The sequence below is a fragment of the Myotis davidii genome, unplaced genomic scaffold, assembly GCF_000327345.1.
Source record: "Myotis davidii unplaced genomic scaffold, ASM32734v1 scaffold44, whole genome shotgun sequence".
Classification (NCBI taxonomy): Eukaryota; Metazoa; Chordata; class Mammalia; order Chiroptera; family Vespertilionidae; genus Myotis; species Myotis davidii.
This window is the reverse complement of record NW_006299705.1, coordinates 5,694,311-5,699,295: the sequence shown is the minus strand read 5'-3', so window position 1 is coordinate 5,699,295 and position 4,985 is coordinate 5,694,311.

The following is a 4,985-nucleotide window of genomic DNA, read 5'->3' as shown; positions in this document are numbered from 1 at the left end:
AAGAGCCATGAAACCAACAACTAGACAGTAAAATGCTGCTACAGAAAAACTCTACATCTTCAAGAAGACAGTCATGAACAACAGAATTACAGCCTCTGCCTCAGCTCCACTGTTTAAATTTTGAGAAGTACATGTAATTGGTGGAACCTGATTTGCATCCAAATCTCTGGTTGCAAGAGAATCTCAGAAAAGTATTCTTTAGGTGTCCAGGAAGACAGATCAGAAGACAGGATTGGATGCTAAGTACCATTGGCCACACTCAACATACCTCTCTCTTGCCTTCCGTTATTGCACAATATTCTGGTTTCCCCCCTAACTTTATGAGGCCTCATCTTCTACTTGTTCCTTACATGTTGTTATTACTCAGGACTCAGACCTACCCATTTCTCATTCTATATTCTCTTTCTGGGCAATTTCAGATACTCTGTATGTAAGAATTCCAAAATCATTCTCTCCAGCCAGGTCTCTTTCATGCTGTCTATATTTCTAACTGTCTACTGGATTTCTGCCTAGATCTTCCCAAGCTAAACATATCCCAAACAAACTAACCATTTCTCCTCCTCAACCCTGCTCTGTCTCCTGATTTCCTGATCTCAGTAAATGGTGACTAATCTTTCTCATTTCTCAAGCCATGTCTAATAAATCCCCAAGTCTTGAGAATTGTACATATTAAGTTACATATCTCTCATATCCACCCATTTCCATAATCATCTCCAACCTGAACTCCAACTGATTTCCTGGTCTCCAGTCTTATCTTCAGTAGATCTGTCCCCCATATTGTATTCAGCAAACTTTGTCAAAAACATACATCAGATCTCTTAAAGCCCTTGTGGCTCTGTATACCCATAGAAAGGAGTCCAGAGCCATTAATGTGGCTTCCAAGGTCCCAAAGCTAATATTCAACTTGTGTTTATCTGTATAGCTATTTATACTGGTTGTTTAGATATTGAAATTCTCCCATATTTTGGAACAACATCCCTTACATTCTCAATATCCATCAAAAGGTTAATGCTGAATCTGTTTTAATTGGTTGGTGCTATTCCAGTCAATTTTACCCAAAATACAGACTACTGGACACTGCATTGGCTTCCCATGAGGGTTGGCTCATGCCTGTGTCTTGGTGCTCTTCCTTCCTCAAACCCCAGGTGAGTGTTGCTTAGAGATCATGTTGGTATTCCTTAGCACACTACCTGAATATGCATCCCAAGCTCCAGGCCATGTCCTGGTGAAGTCCCCTACCAGAGTCTTCCCAGGCTCTGTGGTAGGGTGTGATGTTGGCCCTGATGGACATGTTGGCAGCCCAGGACCCTCTGAGGCTGTGGCCAACACCACAGGCTAGTGCTCCCTCACAGTGAACCTCACCTGGTCACATGTGGGAACTTCAGCCTTTGTTGGACTTGGTTCCCAGGGTATGTGACTAAAGTGGGAGAACACATGGTAGATGGTAAAAGGTCTCTACCAGTCTTGGTCAAGTGCCAGGCTTCCTCAGGAATGTCTGACACTCCTCAGAAAGATGGGCACCCATAGGACTGGTTTGGAGATCAGTACAAAATTCATCCCTGTGGAATTCCCCCTTTGTTTATTAGAAGAGCTTGGTTAAATACCACCCCATACCCACCTGTCTTAGGCATTAAAAATATTAATTTTATTACTAAAAGTGAGAGCTAATGGGTATAGATGGCTGGCTCTGTTATATTCTAAATCAACGGTAGAGAGCTTTTTTTCTGCCCAGGGCCATTTGGATATTTATAACATCATTCGAGGGCCATACAAAATTATCAACCTAAAATTTAGTCTGCTATAATTGGTCAAACATTTAATTGACTCACCCTAATGCCTTAGCAGGGCCAGACCAAATGGCCCACAGGCAGGACATTCCCCACCTCTGCTTAAATGTACATTAATTGAGTTGAAAACTATAGATATCTTAATGTCATAATGAATGAATAAACTGAAGTACAGAGAGGTTATCTACAACCTAAATGGCTGAGCCAAGATTCTGTACTTGCAGCTCAGTATTTAACTGCCCCCTGGAGACTCTCATCTAGCCTGAAGGATTAGGTCAGGTTCAAGTATATTGTTCCAGTATATAACTTTCATGATTTAGTCAATATACAGATATTGAATAGATAAAAATCTAAGACAGCATTATACAGACTAAGAAATTTTGTTAACATAATTGTTGTTAGTTCAGCAGATGATAGGAGAAAATTCAACATCTTGAAAAATACCATTGAAGGTAAGTGAATTCTCCTCTTGCTCAGTTAACATGTTATTTTATGTCCCGCATTTAGTGGGAAAATCTGGAAAAGTTTTATCATGACTCAGAGGCTAACGGGGCTAAAGGCAGGTATATCAAACAAAGAAATCACTTATAAGAACAACTGGTGTTATTACTTAAATCTCTTTGTAAGCAAGAGATTGAATAATATCTATAAATTTAGCACATTTAGAGAATAAGTGGAATACATTTTTAAATTTGGCGGCTTATGTAATTATTCATTAATTTATATTATGTCTCAATACTGTTATCACACTCCTGCAAGGCTTGCACAGTCTGCCCTTTTCCTCGTGCCAGCCTTCCCTCACAACAATTCCTGTCGCTCAGTGCTCTAGCAATGGGGAAGCTTCAGCTCCTCGGAGTCCTCCCCTCTTCTTGGAACATTTTTCTTCCTACCACCTCCATTCTGAGCGACAGCTTAAGAATCACTTCCTCCAGGAGACCTTCCCTGCCCTCTGGAATAAAGTCCCTGACTATACGTTAGCAGAAATCTCTGGACTTCCCCCAGCAAAACTCCATTAGCCATTATTGTGATCATGCACCCTAGCCTGCCTTGCTCACCAAGCTATATGTCCAGTAAAAGCTGGGCAACCTCAGCTCTGCTCCCTGCTGCATCTCCAGATCTAGCAGACGGCCCTGAACATAACAGCTGCCCAACAACTTCCTGAATAAATGAACATCTGTGTATGGTCCCTGAAAGCATTTTGCATTTACTTTTAAGTTAGGAGAGTATATAGATATTTATTTTTAAACTGACTATTGAAATTTTGCAGAAAGTCAAATTCAAATGATTTTCTAAGGGGGTTAAAATTAGGATTGGAATTCAAGGTTCTTGACTGTCAAAAGTCTTTCTCTATGGGTTGTTGTTTAATTCAGGAGAACTTCTCATTATTATTCTATTTTCCTTTGTTGTCCAGAGTTCCTGCTCTTCTCCCTCTAACCCACAACTCACCATCTTCAGAATCTTCACATTTGAGCCTAGGCAGGCTCCTCGTGTTGCTTTGACATGGGTAGCCTTTTGTTCACTAGACTTTTGCTTGCCTTTTTTTTTTTTAACATACAAATGTTGTATTTGGTTGATCTATGGTTAAACACTCCTTGGAAGTTCATACCGCAGCCTCTTGGTGATCTCATAAATTTTTCACAGATTGTGTGTCATTCATAACCTAAGGATCTGGAAGGAAACCCAACTTTAAAATGTACTTCCCAGTAATTTCAGCCTGAAAGGTGATATGTCTGTTTTTCTAACATTTCAGTCACTGGAATGTGCATTGGCAAAATTTCCAGACCAGATTTCTGGGGAACTGGCTCACAGTTAAATTAAAGACACTAAAATCTAAGAGACACAGTTAAATTAAAGACACTAAAATCTCAAAAGCCTCTTGGCTCCTCTACTTCAACTACACAGATGACTGCTATGGAGACTAATATATATATTAGCTGAGATAAACAGGCATATGTCCTAGGACTGTGATGGCGAACCTTTTGAGCTCGGCGTGTCAGCATTTTGAAAAACCCTAACTTAACTCTGGTGTCTTGTCACATAGAAATTTTTTGATATTTGAAACCATAGTACAACAAAGACTTATATTTTTGATATTTATTTTATATATTTAAATGCCATTTAACAAAGAAAAATCAACCACAAAAATGAGTTTGCGTGTCACCTCTGACACGCATGTCATAGGTTCGCCATCACTGTCCTAGGAGAAGAGTATTGTCCAACTGCTATTAGAAGCAAAGCTTCTGAGGATGTCATTAAGACTATCATAAATGCTGAATGAGGTCAGACTACTGGTTGATCGAGCTCAACATTCATACATTCATTCAACACACATTTCTTGCATAGAGGTTATGGGCCAGACTCTGTGCTAAGCCACATGAATCAGACAGTCTCTATCCAGTTGGGTAGACAAACGATTACAGTGCACTGGTGGAGGTGTTTCACTGGTGGAAGGAGTGACCACATTTGCCCTGGAGGAATTGGGGTGGAGGGGGAGATATTTTCCTAGAATAGGCTTCATTTGAACTGGGTCTTGAGGAATAAATGGTAGCTCACTAGTCTTTTTTTTTTTTTCAACAATTAAAGTCATTTAATTTATCTTGACTTCAGATTAGCTATAAAATAGAGATGACATTTAGCTCACTAGTCTTACAAGAGAGTGGCAAGAGAACCCCAAGGCAACATTGTGACGAAGGCATAGCATTGAGAAAGAAGCTCTGCGTTCCAGAAACATTTAAGAACTTGATGTGCTTAGAACGCAGGTGCCGCTCTAGGGGCAACAGGAGTACGTCTGTGGGAACCTGGTGACTTGGCCTTCATAGGATGATATTAACAATCATTACATTTAATATTCATGAATTTATCTGGTTTCTTTTTAGATCCTTTATTTTAAATTTTCATCTTGAATCCCTTATGGGGGTAATGAGTTCAATTTACATGCTATAGGCTGTGTAAAGATGTACATCCTTTCATGTGTCCTAAAATACTCCCTTAAATGATCACCAGCAGGGTCATTTTTTCCTCTTTTTAGAATTATAGCATTTTGGTACTCCTACTTGATCCCTAGGCATCACATAGCTAAAGAATGGATTTGAAAGGCAGCATTGAAATCCTGACTTGGGTAACTATGCCCACCTAAAAGCCAAAAGCCACCCCCTCCTTTACCTTCTACCTCACACGCACAGGCTGCATGTTGCTTTT